Genomic DNA, 18559 nt, shown 5'->3' with positions numbered 1-18559 from the left:
CCAAAGTTGCCAAGCGAACCATTCTTCTGGCGTTTTCTGATTTGTAGACACTCTATACTGCACAATACAAGTCAATGGGAAGGCCCGGAAGAAGCCTTAGATGTCTTTTTGAGTGTTTTGCCCATGTTTATGCCTTTAAAACCACCAGCAGGTTCTTCATTACTGAACAGAGTTAAAAAAAAAAAAAAAAAAAATGACCAAAATGCGACAGTAAAAAAAAGACGCCACAAAAAACACTAAAATAATAACTGGTAATAAAAACATTGGGAAAAAAACGATCAGGAAATAACTGAAAATACGTTTCAGGGAAAAAAAACCTGACATTTCTTGACTGTATGTTTGCCGCATAAAGAAAAGAAGAAAAAACAAAGGTTGTGCTCATACCCAAATTGTCCCATTCACTTGTCCCTTGCACACTGGTCTAGTGAATCTCAGTGGAAGGCCTCCATTCATGAGGGTGCAGCCTGTTCCAACCCCAATCCTAATTAACACCTAAAAGAATATAGTCTAGGCAGGAGAGCACACAGTTGATTTTCCAAAGCAAAATGTATCGGCAGAAAATTTCACTTTTTGGTGAGGTAGAGGAGAAAATTGGATGGCCATTCACATTTGACAGTTGTCCTGTGATCGGTTGCTCAGCTGACGGCTATCACTCCTGAGTTGCCCATACACCAGAACGCTCGGCATGGCAGACCATTCTTTTTGTTCTACAGTGGGTACGGAAAGTATTCAGACCCCTCTAAATTTTTCACTTTGTTTCATTGCAGCCATTTGGTAAATTCAAAAAAATTCCTTTTTTTTCTCATTAATGTACACCCCATCTTGACTGAAAAAACAGAAATGTAGTAATTTTTGCAAATTTATTAAGAAAAGAAAAACTGAAATATCACATGGTCATAAGTATTCAGCCCCTTTGTCCACCAATGCTCACCATCCAACTTTACGGATCTGGAGAGAATCTGCAAGGAAGAATGGCAGACGATCCCCAAATCCAGGTGTGAGAAACTTGTTGCATCATTGCCAAGAAGAGTCATGGCTGTAATAGCTCAAAAGGATGCTTCTACTCAATACTGAGCAAAGGGTCTGAATACTTATGACCATGTGATGTTTCAGTTTTTTTCGTTTTTAATTTACCAACATTTCGACATTTCTGGGTTTTTTCAGTCAAGATGGGTGCAGAGTGTAGATTAATGAGGGAAAAATGAACTTTGAATTTACCAAATGGCTGCAATGAAACAAAGAGATAAAAATTTAAAGGGGTCTGAATACTTTCTGTACCCAATATATGTGAGAGAACCACTGCAAGACACATCTGGCAGCTGCTTATTACCCCGATGGAGAAAAAAGTATTGGGAGTTAGGAAGCTCTCATACACATTAAATGGTGGACCAATCCCGCCAAAATCGGTGGGTTATGACCACTTTTGTTGAATGTGTCTGGGAGTTTTTATATGTGCAGTCAGCATTCTCTGCTGTGTGCACAACACAGAACTGGTCGGTTTTGGATGGAGCATTTGAGGCTGCTGCCTTGGTACATCCTTTGTATATATGGGGATTTTTCCTCTGCTTTGCATTGGTTTGTAGCAGTGGTTTGATGGTTTTGCACAGGGCTTTTACAGTACTGTACATTATTCCTGTTACTTTGCATATGCACCTGTGGGAGCATCTGCATATTTCTCTTGCTGCACAGTCTTCATCTTTAATTTTTATACTGTTAGCGTGTTATGGTTTTACAGACTATAATATTATATATTGGATATTTTATTTCTAGCAGTTATGTCTTATTCACTGTTTTGTACTTTTTTTTTCAAAACAGAAGATTATGGGTCTATTGTTAGAATCTGAAACAGGAAGTACAGGAAGGAAGGAACTTACAGAACGAGTTTTTTTTGTTTTACCTTTTTTTTAATGGATTTTTATACATTTCTTACAATACATTTATAGTTTGATATTTAAATACAGAATGTTACTATAATTATGTAATTTATAGTTTGATATTTAAATACAGAATGTTACTATAATTATGTAATTTTCAATAACACAACAAGAGATGACACTAAAAACAAGAACTGAGTACTGATTTCCAGATTTTTAGCACTGATAATACGCTTATATAATCCTCATTTTACTATGTCCTATCAACTTAAGGATTTGTTATAAATGTTAGATCTAAAATTAACACCTCCTTATGATTGATATATTCAATATATGTATAACTTCAACTATATAATTGTCTAAGGGTCACTTCCGTCTGTCTCTGTCTGTCTGTCACGGATATTCATTGGTTGCGGCCTCTGTTATGGAAATCCAAGTCGCTGATTGGTCTCGCCAGCTGCCTGTCATGGCTGACGCGACCAATCAGCGACGGCCACAGTCCGATTAGTCCCTCCCTACTCCCCTGCAGTCAGTGCCCGGCGCCCGCTCCATACTCCCTGCAGTCAGTGCCCGCTCCATACTCCCCTCCAGTCACCGCTAACACAGGGTTAATGCCAGCGGTAACGGACCGCGTTATGCCGCGGGTAACTCACTCTGTAACCGCCATTAACCCTGTGTGACCAAGACCGCTAAGTGATCTGGGTAATTTCACAATGCATCCTGGGAACGAAAGATGGCGGCTACCGCGCGCGCATCGCCATAGGTTCGCTGGATCCCGGCTGGTGAGTATATAACAATTTTTTTTTTTTTTTTAACAGGGATATGGTGCCCACACTGCTAAATTCTACGTGGGCTGTGTTAGATACCGCGTGGCTGCTATATACTACCTGGCCAGTGTTAGATACTATGTGGGCTGTGTTCTATACTGCGTGGGCTGCGTTATATACTACATGGCTGCTATATACTACGTGGGCAGTGTTATATACTACGTGGCTGTGTTCTATACTGCGTGCTATATACTACGTGGCCACTGTTAGATACTATGTGGGCTGTGCTATATATTACGTGGGCTGTGTTATACATTACGTGGCCAGTGTTACATACTACGTGGGCTGTGTTATATACTGCGTGGCTGCTATATACTGTGTGGGCTGTGTTATATACTACGTGGGCTGTGTTATTTACTGCGTGGCCTATATTAACGCATCGGGTATTCTACAATATGTATGTATATAGCAGCCACATGGTATATACCACAGGCCACGTAGTACTCCTATAATCTACGTGGCCTGTGCTATATACTATGTGGCTGCTATATACGTACATACATATTCTAGAATACCCGATGCATTAGAATCGGGCCACCATCTAGTTTATTTATAAAAGAAAGGGGCGGTTCCAGGTTTTTGTGGGCCCGAGACAAAAGTCTCAGTACGCCCCTTTAATACATACCACGATTTATAATGTACAATTAAAGGGAACCTGTCAGTAGGATTGTGCTCAGTAACCTACAGACACTGTCAGGTTGGTACTGTAATACTGATTAAAATGATACCTGGGTTGATGAAATCCATTGTTGTTTAATCTTTATTTTCAGTTTTGAGTCAATGATATGCTCGTGCTTCGGGGGGCGTGTGTGTGTGTGTGTGTGTGTGTGTGTGTGTGTGTGTGTGTTGTGCTCTGACTAGGTATTCATCAGTATGGCTTCTGACAGGTCACTGATAACTCACTGACTTTCCCCCTAGTTTACATAATGAATATTGTATGTATTGAAAAAAAAAATCAACTGCAGCATGATCACATGTGTAATGTGCATTTAATTCTTTTATTTGAGGCTATAAATAAATCCCTAAAAAAATAAGTCTGTTTGAAAATGGCACCCGTCTTGCTTGTGCAGTAGCAGCTATCGGCAATCACAGATAGAAGCTACAGCACAGGCGGTGCCATCTTGCTAGAGAAAAAAAATTATCTCCACTAAGATCGTCATCATGGAGGAGGCTTTTTTTTTTCTCTAGGAAGATGGCGCTGCCGGTGTTATTTTCAGACAGATTAATTTTTTCTCAATTAATTATAGCATCAAATAAAATAATTAAATCCACATTATAATTGCGATCATGTTGCAATGTAGGCTATTTGTTTATTTTTTCAATATATATAATATTCATTATGTAAAATAGGGGGCAGGACACTGAGGGATCAGTGACCTGCCAGAAGCCATACTGATGAATACCTAATCAGAGTACCACATGAAGCCCAGCCGACGGATTTCACCAACCAAGGTATCAGTTTAATCAGTATAACACCACCGACCTGACAGTATCTGTAGGTTACTCAGCGCGATCTTGCTGACAGGTTCCCTTTTAGAAATATAGGCATAGTGCAATGCCAAATATTCCACTTCTTACATTACATGAATGATATCTATTGTAAATTCTACAATAGCTCAGAAACAGTCGAATCCTCGCAGTGCTCAGTACATGCCCTGGGGGGATTTGAAAGTCTGCAGTCACACAGAACGACTGCAGAATTTTCATTTTAGACAGGACAGTTTAGTCTTCCATACAGTTTTATGGTCACCACATAATCCTCCATACAGTATTTTTGGCACCACATAATTCTCCATACAGCATTATGGGCACCAAATAGTCCTTCATACAATGTTATAGCCACTGTAAAGTCCTCCATACACGATTATGGGCCACATATATTGCTCCATACACTTGTGGGCCCCATATAATGCTCCATACAAAATAATGGGCCCCATATAATGCTCCATACAGAATAATGGACCCCACATATTGTTCCTCTCAGTACAATGGGCCCCACATAGTGCTCCATGCAGTATAATGGGACCCATAAAATGCTCCATACAGAATAATGGACCCTACATATTCTTCCTTACAGTGTAATGGGCCCCACATAGTGCTCCATACAGAGATTTCACATCGTAAAATGGGGTGGTGGAAAAAGCAGAGGCGGCCGAGGCACAGTCCAGGAAACAGGGTTAACAATTTGTTTGTGTCACTGCGCTATGCTCCAATATATGGTGCCCATAATACTGTATGGAAGACTATGCGGTGGCTGTAATACTGTGTAGAGGACTATGCGGTGGCTATAATACTGTGTCGAGGACTATATGGTGCCCATACAGTATATAATGGCCCCATATATTGCTCCATAAAGTATATAATGCTCTATACAGTGTAATGGGCCTCATATAGTGCTACATACAGTGTAATGGGCCCACATAGTGCTCCATAAAGAGATTTCACAGCGTACAATGGGGCAGTGGAAAAAGCAGAGAGGCGGCCGAGGCACAGTCCAGGAAACAGGATTAACAATCTGTTTCCGTGTCACTGCGCTATGCTCAACTATATGGTGCCCATAATACTGTTTGGAGGACTATGTGGTGCCCATAATATTGTATGTAGGACTATGCTGTGGCTACCATACTGTTTGGAGGACTATGCGGTGGCTATAATACTGTGTGGAGGACTATATGGTGCCCATACAGTATATATTGGCCCCATATATTGCTCCATAAAGTATATAATGGCCCCATATAATGCTCTATACAGTGTAATGGGCCCCATATAGTGCTATATACAGTATAATGGGTGCTATATAATGCTCCATACAGTATAATGGGCCCTATATATTGCTCCATACAGTATGTAATGACCCCATACAATGCTCCATACAGTATAATGGCCCCATATAATTCTCTATATAGTATAATGGCCCTATATATTGCTCCACACTGTATAATGGCCCCATATATTGCTACATACATAAAAATAATCAAATACTCACCTCTCGTTCCCTGCTGGTCTCAGCATCTTCTCTCTGCAATGCTCAGCCGAAAGTGTGCTGTAGAGACTTCATCGCGCCCTCTGCCCTGAGATGTCAAAGAAAGTCAAAAGACGCTGAAGAGACCGGAGCAGCGTGGAACGGGGAGAGGTGATGAGTGCTAGCGAAGGGCCAGCGCTGGCATCGGGCTCCCCCGACTCACAGGCCCCATAGCATGCTGGTGTCCCCAACAGCTAGTAGGGCCCCCACTTTTCGTCCAGGGCCCTGGCACTTGGTGATGTCGGCCCTGATACTTGGTGATGTCGGCCCTGATAAACTGTTATTTACAGTATATAAACAAAATGCCTTTCTTGATGAGTCTAACAGTAATTATTAGTGATGGCAAAAGGGGATCTGCCATCTTCTTTTAACCACTTCAGGCTTCCAAAGTGGCAAGGTGGTTAAAAATAAGTGACTTGACCATTCTTTTGGCTACATACAATTAAAAAAAAAAAAAAAAAAGTTGGAAAAGACTTACAAAAAAAAATGTTTCAGGAAAAACATTTGTATAGTGTTTATCAAGTGTCTTATGCAGGAAAAACATTTCCAACATACCAACAAGCCAACATTTTCTAAATCGGGTGAATTTGTCTTAGACTCATTCCTGGCATATATGATTACTGGAAATGAAGTGTGAAAAGATCCTACATGTACTAATCTGCAGGTTTTGTCTTTGTTTAATATCAGTACACAATGGTTCCCTTTGGAACATATGACCAGCTGCTGTTTAAAAACAGATGTACTATATAGAGTTTCCATTTCAATTCATTCCAAGATGAAACAAGGCAAATTTTTTGGTTGAGTTGATGAAAATGAAACTGAAGTTATTTTCAGACTTGGGGCCCATGTGACAGGAAAGGGTTAAAATAGCAGTTTCAGGATCTCTTCTGTTTCGATGTGTGTTCGGACTTGATATTTTTTATGTGTTTTATGAGAAGATTGCAAGTCCTAACAGAATTGGGAGAAGCTTGAGTAGAAGCAGGAACAGTGGGGTATGTCTGTAGAAATAAATTGCAATATTTTCTGAAAGCAAAAAACCCTCAAGTTTCAATTTCAAGTTTTTGAGTAGTGTTGAACATAACATTTTTTTTAGCCATGGTCTCTTATCTGTGTTTCTCAAACCCAGAGCGCCCTGAGAGCTGTATCTTCGCTGGTAGCACAAGGCCTCAGACACAACTTTGCTTCAGTGTGCACAACTTAGAAATGGTCTTTGGTTTTTAGTTTGGGCTCATGCAGATGTCTTTGGATCTTGATTCGATCACGGACCGTAATGCACGGACCAGCCACTGGTCTCCTGACTGGAGCGTGACCGCTTCATATTTTTCTATCAGGCTGTCATGCTCGGGTCAGGATATCCACAGCCAGTCTGTGAATTGCGATCCGTGTTCCAATTGTATGTAGAACAAGAACTCAACATTAAAGGTGTGGTCCGCAACCTAAAATATATTTTCTAACTATGTATCCTTACATCCTAACCACTTTTGTAATTTGCTTTATTACACAATACCCTAAACTTCTCTCGGTCTCATACGTGCTATCATAGGCGGCTGTGTCTGCTCTCACTCCATGCAGCGTCCATGACCGCTCCTGGAACAGAACATCATGGGGGGCAGCGCTGAAGTTACTCACTAGTTTCTTGCATCGCCACTCCCTCTGAAGTCATCTTGGATTCAGGTTGATGGACGCTTATAGAAATGTGAGTGCAGGGCTGGCTATTTCTATCTCTGTTGCCATAGCTTCTGTGAAAGAAGATGTTGTCAAGGGACAGACAACAGACATAGAAGCAGTGAGTGACACCAGTGCCAGCCCGCAGCTTCTAGCGCTGCCCTTAAACAAATCATTATCAGGAGGCAGAGCTGTCACTCACTGCTTCTAGCACCGCCCCTGACAACTCATTTGACGGGGTTGAGGATCCAGAATGTCTTCAACGGGGGCAGCAATGCAAGAAACTAGTGAATATAGGATATTTAGAAAACAAATTTTAGGTGTCAGGGCCACTTATGTGAGTTTCACTATCTTATATGCAATTGTTAAAGGGAACCTGTCACCCCCAAAATCGAAGATGAGGTAAGCCCCCCGGCATCAGGGGCTTATCTACAGCATTCTGTAATGCTGTAGATAAGCCTCCAATGTATCCTGAAAGATAAGAAAAAGAGGTTAGATTATACTCACCCAGGGGCGGTCCCGCTGCAATCCGGTCCGATGGGCGTCACGGTCCGGTCCGGGGCCTCCCATCTTCATAGGATGACGTCCTCTTCTGGTCTTCAAGCTGCGGCTCTGGCGCAGGCGTACTTTGCCCTGTTGAGGGCAGAGCAAAGTACTGCAGTGCGCAGGCGCTGGGCCTCTCTGACCTTTCCTGGCGCCTGCGCACTGCAGTACTTTGCTCTGCTGTCATGAGTCCCAATGGCTAGGGATAGCAAGGGACAAGCAAAGTAATACAAAATATCGGACGAGCTCTAGGGTGATGGAACCTGGGCTGACCGCTGCCCTACGCCTGACAAACGCAACTAGAGATAGCCAGGGAGCGTGCCTACGTTGGTTCTAGACGCCACGCACCAGCCTAAGAGCTAACTAGTACTGCAGAGAAAATAAAGACCTCACTTGCCTCCAGAGGAATGAACCCCAAAAGGTATAGTTGCCCCCCACATGTATTGACGGTGAAATGAGAGGAAGGCACACACATAGAGATGATATATATAGGTTCAGCAAATTGAGGCCCGCTGTAAACTAGAAAGCAGAACGATACAAAAGGGGTCTGAGCGGTCAGCAAAAAACCCTAATCAAAAAACCATCCTGAGATTACAAGAACCCATGTGCCAACTCATGGCACATGGGGAGAACCTCAGTCCACTAGAGCTACCAGCTAGCATAGAGACATAATAAGCAAGCTGGACAAAAAAAACAACAACTGAAAATCAGCACTTAGCTTATCCTGAAAGATCTGGGAGCAGGTAGGCAGGAACCAAACAGAGCACATCTGAATACATTGATAGCCGGCAAGGGAATGACAGAAAGGCCAGATAAAATAGGAAACACCCAGCCTCTGATGGACAGGTGGAAACCAAAGGCCGCAACCCACCAAAGTCACCCAGTACCAGCAGTAACCACCAGAGGGAGCCCACAAACAGAATCCACAACACTCTGCCCTCAACAGGGCAGACAAAGTACGCCTGCGCCAGAGCCGCAGCGTGAAGACAAGAATAGAACGTCATCATAAGAAGATAGGAGGCCCCGAACCGCGACGCCCATCGCAGTGGGACTGCCCCTGGGTGAGTATAATCTAACCTCTTTTTCTCATCTTTCAGGATACATCGGGGGGGCCTATCCATAGCATTACAGAATGCTGTAGATAAGCCCATGATGATGGGTACTGATTTGCCTCTCTAGCAATGCTAGGAGCAGCTCTCATTGAAATTTTTTGCTTGGTCTTCCAGACCTTTTCTTAATTACATTTCAAATTGAGGAAAGGGCAACTTGAAAATGCTAGGCTATCTTCTTCTAGACTTCTGCTTTGTGGGCCTCCACCATTTTATTTTCAGAGTGCTAGGCAGCTGCATAGAAGAACCCATGTCTGCTGTTTTTTGGAACAAGATTACAGGAGACTGACTTTTTATAAAGCTGGGAAATCTGCATGACCTGACCTTTCTTAATGATGATAGTGAAGAAGTCATAACTCTAACAGGCTAATTAATGTATGACGTTTTGGTCAAAGTTATGAGTTCACAAATCTCCAAGGGTGCCCAAACATTTGCGTCGGATCATTCTCATTTTTGTAATTTTTTTTTTTTTTAAAATCTGATCATATTTATTGACTTGATTTATAAACAATTGCATACATTATACATCATAGTGCAAACACAATAAACTTAATAAACAAGTTAACCCTTCGTTTATATAGTCCTATACCTGCCAAGATAGTCCATGCCAGAGACTGCCAGAAATAGCTGACTTTTTCCATACAAAATGAGTGGAGGTAGAGAATTTGCACTTGTGACACTCAATATGGGGCTCTGAAGTTCTTGGGTTCACTGGGTGTCCAAGCCATTAGAGCCCTAAGTTATCCCACATCCTGCATATTATTTAGAAAGAAGGCTAGTCAAACATATAGAATAGTTAACAGATGAATGCTCCCAGCCATCTCAGCCAACGCTCCCATACACGGAAGTGCTCCCTCCTGTGTTCTCTATGAGAAAGCTGCTGACTGATACATCAGATAGTGGTGTGAGAGAACAATGCAATTGGCAGTCCAAAATGGGACATTCACAATTAATCTGTCTCCCAACCATCAGTCGTCCATACAAATTAGACAGTTAGCTGAACCCATTGATAGCCTACATTAGCCTAATGTGTATGAGGGAACAATCTCTTCAAAGGGGTTATCCAGGACTGTATTAATTTTTTACTGTGGGCTGCAGAAATTATAGGCAGTTACTGACTACCTTCCTTTTCTGCCCAACACAGATGTCTGCCAATACAGAGTTGTCACAGAACGCTCCTGCCAGTGATTCAGCGGACTGCTCTCGTGTCACATTGACAGAGCAGCTCCTCCTCTTCTGCTTTGCTGACAGGGCATGATTGCCCATGTCATGCTGATTGACATCTGGCTCCCTGCTGCCTAACTGTGGGAAACCTTTGTTAATCAGCATGATGTCGGCACTCACGCCCCATCGACAGAGCAGAAGAAGAGCTGCTCTGTTGATGTGGAGCAGCTGAATCTCCAACAGTAGCAGTCAGTGATGGAGCATTCAGCTAGATGGTAAGGAGTTTTTGGCTCATAGTAAAAGATAAGCCCTTTAAGTAATTTTTATTACTTTCTTTCTTGTGAATTTTTCACGCTTTAGCCATCTTTGGTTTACATTGTGCAATCTCTGGCCTGATATAAACCTTCATGACTTAGTGATTACATTACTGACCTTATCAATATGTGTTGAAAGGAAACAATGACTCTTGGTTAGCAATCCGTGTGGGAGCAATAGTCACATGCTCATGTGTGACATGAAATCATTGAGCAACTTCTGTAAGATATGTAGTACAGTATGCTGCATTATTTTCTGCAGTACTATTTTGCAATAAACTTTTCTTTACTGCAGTCTGTAAAAAATGTGAAGCACTACTCAGGTATCAGGTCATTTAAAGTTTCATAATTCCTGTATTCAGAATCCCTTTGGCCATCTTTACCCAGCACAGTTGCAGGCACAACTCATCCAAACAATGTAACGATTGACCACAGAATATAGCTATATACCTGCAGAGTACAGCTGAGAGAATATTTCAATGTTCGGTTCGGCTCACGATTGTCGATTTTGCAATATTGGCCGATTTAATTGTCGATTAGATCTCCGAATATGGCCAAACATACACCGCACATAAGCCGGTGTTTCCCTCGCTGTGTGAGCCGGGGAAACTCTGGCGTAGCTCTTCTGATCGGCGATGAAATCATCTCCATCGGTCAGAGAGCCATGGTTCCCACGCTGAGAGAAGACAGCATGAGCGCTCATCTATGATCAGAGGTAAAAAGTTTACCTCCGGTCACTAGTGTCAGCTAATGGGACTGCAGCTCCCATCATCCAGCACCTGCTGCCGCTAATAACTGAGCGCCGGAGCGGCAGATGGGAGTATTCATCAGCTGCTCCTGCGCTGTAAATAAATAATTTTCAAAAACTCTGCGTGGGTTCCCCTGTATTTTTGATAACTAGCCAGGCATATCTCACAGCTGGGGCTGCAACCCTCAGCTACAGCAAGGTTGATTATCAAGAATAAAGGAATAAAGGGCTTTGGTGGAATTAGGCAAGGTTGTAAGTATGGTTTAATTAAGATTATTAACCCCTTCATGACCCAGCCTATTTTGACCTTAATGACCTGGCCGTTTTTTGCAATTCTGACCAGTGTCCCTTTATGAGGTAATAACTCAGGAACGCTTCAACGGATCCTAGCGGTTCTGAGATTGTTTTTTCGTGACATATTGGGATTCATGTTAGTGGTAAATTTAGGTCGATAATTTCTGAGTTTATTTGTGAAAAAAAAGGAAATTTGGCGAAAATTTAGAAAATTTCGCAATTTTCACATTTTGAATTTTTATTCTGTTAAACCAGAGAGTTATGTGACACAAAATAGATAATAAATAACATTTCCCACATGTCTAGTTTACATCAGCACAATTTTGGAAACAACATTTTTTTTTGCTAGGAAGTTACAAGGGTTAAAATTTGACCAGTGATTTCTCATTTTTACAACAAAATTTACAAAACCATTTTTTTTAGGGACCACCTCACATTTGAAGTCAGTTTGAGGGTTCTATATGGCTGAAAATACCCAAAAGTGACACCATTCTAAAAACTGCACCCCTCAAGGTGCTCAAAACCACATTCAAGAAGTTTATTAACCCTTCAGGTGTTTCCCAGCAGCAGAAGCAACATGGAAGGAAAAAATGAACATTTAACTTTTTAGTCACAAAAATGATGTTTTAGCTACAATATTTTTATTTTCCCAAGGGTAAAAGGAGAAACTGGACCACGACCGTTGTTGTCCAATTTGTCCTGAGTACGCTGATACCTCATATGTGGGGGTAAACCACTGTTTGGGCGCACGGCAGGGCTCAGAAGGGAAGGAGCGCCGTTTGACTTTTTGAATGGAAAATTATCTCCATCGTTAGCGGACACTATGTCGCCTTTGGAAAGCCCCTGTGTGCCTAAACATTGGAGCTCCCCCACAAGTGACCCCATTTTGGAAACTAGACCCCCCAAGGAACTTATCTAGATGCATAGTGAGCACTTTAAACCCTCAGGTGCTTCACAAATTGATCCGTAAAAATGAAAAAGTACTTTTTTTCACACAAAAATTCTTTTAGCCTCAATTTTTTCATTTTCACATGGGAAACAGGATAAAATGGATCCTAAAATTTGTTGGGCAATTTCTCCTGAGTACGCCGATACCTCATATGTGGAGGTAAACCACTGTTTGGGTGCACGGCAAGGCTCGGAAGGGAAGGCGCGCCATTTGACTTTTTGAATGGAAAATTAGCTCCAATCGTTAGCGGACACCATGTCGCGTTTGGTGAGCCCGTGTGCCTAAACATTGGAGCTCCCCTACAAGTGACCCCATTTTGGAAACTAGACCCCCCAAGGAACTTATCTAGATGCATAGTGAGCACTTTGAACCCCCAAGTGCTTCACAGAAGTTTATAACGCAGAGCCATGAAAATAAAAAAAAATTTTTCTTTTCTCAAAAATGATTTTTTAGCCCACAATTTTTTATTTTCCCAAGGGTAACAGGAGAAACTGGACCCCAAAAGTTGTTGCCCAGTTTGTCCTGAGTACACTGATACCCCATATGTTGGGGTAAACTACTGCTTGGGCACACGTCGGGGCTCGGAAAGGAAGTAGTGACGTTTTGAAATGTAGACTTTGATGGAATGGTCTGCGGGCACCACGTTGCGTTTGCGGAGCCCCTGATGTGCCTAAGCAGTAGAAACCCCCCAAAAGTGACCCCATTTTGGAAACTAGACCCCCCCCAAGGAACTTATCTAGATGTGTGGTGAGCACTTTGAACCCCCAAGTGCTTCACAGAAGTTTATAACGCAGAGCCGTGAAAATAAAAAATCATTTTTCTTTCCTCAAAAATTATGTATTAGCAAGCAATTTTTTATTTTTGCAAGGGTAACAGGAGAAATTGGACCCCAATAGTTGTTGCCCAGTTTGTCCTGAGTATGCTGGTACCCCATATGTGGGGGTAAACCACTGTTTGGGCGCACGTCAGGGCTCGGAAGGGAGGGAGCACCATTTGACTTTTTTGAACGCAAGATTGGCTGGAATCAATGGTGGCGCCATGTTGCGTTTGGAGACCCCTGATATGCCTAAACAGTTTAAACCCCTCAATTCTAACTCCAACACTAACCCCAACACACCCCTAACCCCAATCCCAACTCTAGCCATAACCCCAATCACAACCCTAACCCCAACACACTCCTAACCACAACCCTAATCCTAACCCTAATCCCAACCCTAACCCCAGCCCTAACCACAACTTTAACCCCAACACACCCCTAACCATAACCCTAACGACAAGCCTATTCTTAACCCTATTTCCAGCCCTAGCCCTAATTCCAACCCTAACTCTAATTCCAACCCTAAGGCTATGTGCCCACGTTGCGGATTCGTGTGAGATTTTTCCGCACCGTTTTTGAAAAATCCGCAGGTAAAAGGCACTGCGTTTTACCTGCGGATTTACCGCGGATTTCCAGTGTTTTTTATGCAGATTTCACCTGCGGATTCCTATTGAGGAACAGGTGTAAAACGCTGCAGAATCCGCACAAAGAATTAACAGGCCATTAAGCGGCCATTTTCCTGAAGCCGAGCTGCGAACTCGGCTTCAGAAAAATGTCCGCCGCGATCTCCATCTGCGGATGCGCGGCATCCCGCGGCCATTTTCCTGAAGCCCCGGGCAGCAGAGCGCTCCATCTGCGCACGCGCGGCCTCAGGAAGATGGCCGCCCCCACCGATCGCCAGGGGAATAGCGCAGATCGTGCTCTTTTTCCTCACCTGTGCAGTGGATTCGGCAGTTGGGCATGCGCAAACCACTACGCCATCAACGGAAAAATAAGCAAGATCTGAGGGAAGAAACAGCGATGTCACCATGCCCATTTGACCAGACTAGCCTGATTGACAGGCGAAAACGGCGACTTTGGTAACGTATTTCGGCAGCATAGGTGGGGAATCAGGGTACACAAAATACACTATTGTAACGCACAGCTCAGGCCCTATTTAACGGTATTTTTATCTCATACGGAAAACACGGGGTGACAGGTTCCCTTTAATAGCCAGTAAAGGCTAAGTTTACAGCTGTGAGCTGATATTAATAGCCTGGAAAGCTCCATTTGTATTACTCCCTTCCCAAGCTATAAACATCAGCCCCTAGCCATCTGCTTTCCCTCTGCTAGTTACGAAAATTACTTGGGAGCCCACTCCATTTTTTCAGAAAAATAATCTTTTATTAATTATATACATGTACAGTAAGCTGCACACACTGTACTAATTGTATTGGTCACTGACATCTTTATACCTATTCTATTTGTATTTACTGTATGTAATCCATCTCTTCTATCCTGTCGGCTCCTGCTGTGATTTTACACTACCGTGGCTGCTGAATTGCCGGCTTTTCTTCTACCTATCTATGTAATACAGCTCTGGCAAAAATTAAGAGACCACTGCAAAATTTTCAGTTTGTCTGATTTTTCTCTTTATAGGTATATTTTTGAGTAAAATGTAAATGATTCTTTTATTCTATAATATAAACTACTGACAACATGTCTCCGAAGTTCCAAGCAATAAGTTTTGTATTTATTTTCGGAAAATGAGAAATGGTCAAAATAACAAAAAATGCATTGCTTGCAGACCTCAAATAATGCAAAAAAAAAAAAAAGTTAATAATCATTTTGATTATAACAATACTAATGTTTTAACTCGGGAAGAGTTCAGAAATCAATATTTTGTGGAATAACCATGATTTTTAATCACCGCTTTCATGCGTCTTGGCATGCTTTCCACCAGTCGTTCACACTGCTCTTGGGTGACCTTATGCCACTCCTGGTACAAAAATGTAAGCAGTTCTTCTTTGATGGCTTTTGACGATCCATCTTCCTCTTGATTACATTCCAGAGGTTTTCAATGGGGTTCAGGTCTGAAGATTGGGCTGGCCATAACAGGCATTTGATGTTGTGGTCCTTCATCCACACCTTGATTGACCTAGCTGTGTGGCATGGCGCATTGTCCTGCTGGAAAAAAACAGTCCTCAGAGTTGGGGAACATTGCCTAAGCAGAAGAGAAAAATCAGACAAACTGAAAATTTTTTAGTGGTCTCTTAATTTTTGCCAGAGCTGTGTATTTCTCTTTTCTATTGTAACCTGTCAGTGTGATTTTACTGAACGCCGCACATGAATTACCGGCTTTTATTCTGTCTCTTACCGAATGTTACCGACTTTTTCCTATTTTAAGAAAAATGCTCGTGTTGCCTATCATGAATCCGAATGTACCATATTCGTGACGAATTTATATTTGGTGATTGTTTTCCGAACATATTCGCTCATCTCTACTGCAGAGCCAGCATCATGTGATTATATCACTAGACCCTATTCCTAGATTAAATAACACACCGTGATACAGTAGGAGGTATATCTTTAACCCCTTAACGACCGCCGATACGCCTTTTAACGGCGGCCGCTAAGGGTACTTAAACCACAGCGCCGTTAATTAACGGCGCTGTGGAAAAAGTGTATAGCGCCCCCCACAGTCCGATTTTCTCCGGGGTCTCGGCTGCCGGGGGTAGCCGAGACCCCAGAGAACATGATTCGGGTCGGATTTTACCGACCCCGCTTTTGCGATCGCCGGTAATTAACCGTTTACCGGCGATCGCAAAAAAAAAAAAAATCCGGTCTTGCGTTTTCTTTTTCTCCCCTCTAATGTGATCGCACATTAGAGGGGAGTGAAATAGGGTCCCCCGAGCCCCCCACGGTACCTTATGTACCGACAAAGCTCCCCATCCGGTCCCCGACCCTCCTCCTCCTTCCTAGGGCTCCAAAATGGCGGGCGCATGGGCAGATGCGTCCGCCACAACATAGCTTCCCCCGCAGTGTATTGGGGTCGGTTTTTGCCGACCCCTGGAGCGATCGCAATCCCGGGGGTCTTTACAGACCCCCGGGGTTGCGATCGCTGCATATAGTTTGTAAAAAAAAAAAAAAAAAAGTTTTGCTTTGCATTTCTCTCCCCTCTGATGTGATCGCACATCAGAAGGGAGAGAAATAGAGTCCCCCGAGCCCCCCACCATACCGCCTGTTGTGTCCCCCTGTCCCCGGTCCAAGGTCCCCGGTCTTCAGCCCACAGCTCCCGGCCCCCCTTCTTCTCTGCTGGAAGAAAATGGCAGGCGCATGCGCAGTGCGCTTGCCATGATCTGCCAGCAGAGACCCAGCAACCTGTGAGAATTTTCTCATAGGCTGCTGGGTTTTGATTACTGTAATATGTTCTATCACAGTGATCAAAACCCCAAATGTTTGATAAACATGGCAGCACTTGGGATGTACCTCTCTCTTCTCTCCTTGTAGTTGTTCTGGGAGAGAAGAGAGAGAGACTACATTTCAAGCGCTGCCCTGTCAGTGTTAAAAAAAAACATTTCTATATCCGCCAGCATCGAATTTACCCACCCCCGTTCTCCGTAATCCCTGCATCATAAGCAGAGGATTATAAAAAACAAACAAAAAAAACTATAATTTTTTTAAAAAATTTTTGTTGGGGTTGGAAATAAATAAAATGGCCCGCAGAACTTACAGCGCGGAGCAAGCTTACAGCCTGCTTTGCTCCGGCAGCTCCGGCAGTGAAACGGAATCTGCCTCTGAAGCTGAGCAGCTTTCTGACAGTGATGACGACTCTTTGTCCATGGGATCCCCCGGCCCGATGGTAGCGGAGTCGGTCGTCACTGCTGAAGCTTCAGAGGCAGGACCAAGTACCGCAGTCCCCCCACCGCTGTGGTATAATGACTCCTCATTTTCCCCTCAAATTCCCCCTTTTTCTGCAGTCCCTGGAATAAAAGTAGATGTCGCCAATTTTACCCCCATTGATTTTTTTGAAATTTTCATTAGCCCCGAAGTCCTGCAATTAATCGTCCACCAAACTAACCTATATGCCCGGCAGTATATTTCCCAAAAACCCAATGCCTTTCATTCCCGTTCCTGGATCCCCACAAATGTCCCCGAAATCGAAAAATTCTTAGGCCTCACCCTGAATATGGGTATAGTAAAAAAACCCACTCTCCGCTCTTACTGGGCAACAAAAGCTGTCCACAGCACCCCTGTATTTGCAGCCGTCATGACCCGAGTCCGTTACGAAGCCCTGATGAGATTCCTCCACTTTAGTGACAATTCCCAAGCCCTCCCAAGAACTGACCCCAACTACAATCGGCTAAATAAATTAAGACCCCTAATTTCCCTCCTAAAAACCTCCTTTCTAAATTCCTATACCCCAGAGCAAAATGTGGCAGTCGACGAGTCCTTGATGAGCTACAAGGGCCGTCTGTCATTCCGCCAATTTATTCCCTCCAAGAGAGCCAAATACGGCGTAAAATTATACAAAGCATGCGAGAGCTCATCAGGGTACACGTCCACCTTTTTAATTTATGAAGGTAGGGACCGCCAAATAAACCCCCCAAACTGCCCCCAGACAATTGGTATCCCAGGCAAAATTGTCTGGGAGCTAATGACGCCCTTTCTCAATCAAGGGTACCACGTGTATACGGACAACTATTACACGAGCATCCCCCTATACAAATCCCTCCATGCTGCAAAGGGGCCTGTGGGACAGTGAGGAAAAACAGAGTGGGGTTTCTGTCACAGTTGGTGTCCAGACGCTTGGAGAGGGGGGCGTCATTCTCACTTGCAAGCGACCAACTTCTTGCAGTGAAGTGGAAAGACAGGAAGGACGTCTACATGCTTTCCACACTGCATACGGACACCACTGTGACGGTCAGAGAGAGGGGTGCCACCAGGGACAAAGAAAAACCTGTCTGCGTCACAGACTACAACAAACACATGGGTGGCGTAGACCTGTCAGACCAGGTTCTGCAACCATACCTGGTCAAGAGGAAGACCAGGGCGTGGTATAAAAAGGTGGCAATCTATCTAATTCAAACTGCCACATATAACAGTTTTGTCCTATATAAAAAATCACAAGGACCACTTACGTTCCTGCACTTTCAGGAAAAAGTTGTAGAGAGTCTCATATTTGAGTCCATGGCACCGGGGGAAGCCTTCGACTCTGAGGATTCCCGGAGACTTTCAGAACGCCATTTTCCTC

General features: G+C 43.3%; 1 protein-coding gene across 4 annotated transcripts in view; it reads left to right on the top strand.

The window, feature by feature from the left end:
- Nucleotides 1–18559, top strand: part of IRF2 (interferon regulatory factor 2) — a 196223-nt gene that overhangs the window by 111368 nt on the left and 66296 nt on the right. The window contains exon 1 of one of the 4 annotated variants that reach the window (XM_077279595.1): nt 14386–14405. The exons of the other annotated variants lie outside the window; for them this stretch is intronic. The gene's annotated coding sequence lies outside the window, so the exon portion shown is untranslated. Of the gene's footprint in view, nt 1–14385; nt 14406–18559 lie in introns of those variants that run through there. 4 annotated transcript variants of the gene reach the window in all.

This window comes from Ranitomeya variabilis, chromosome 1, assembly GCF_051348905.1.
Source record: "Ranitomeya variabilis isolate aRanVar5 chromosome 1, aRanVar5.hap1, whole genome shotgun sequence".
Taxonomy (NCBI): Eukaryota; Metazoa; Chordata; class Amphibia; order Anura; family Dendrobatidae; genus Ranitomeya; species Ranitomeya variabilis.
This window is presented reverse-complemented; position numbering and strand designations above follow the sequence as displayed.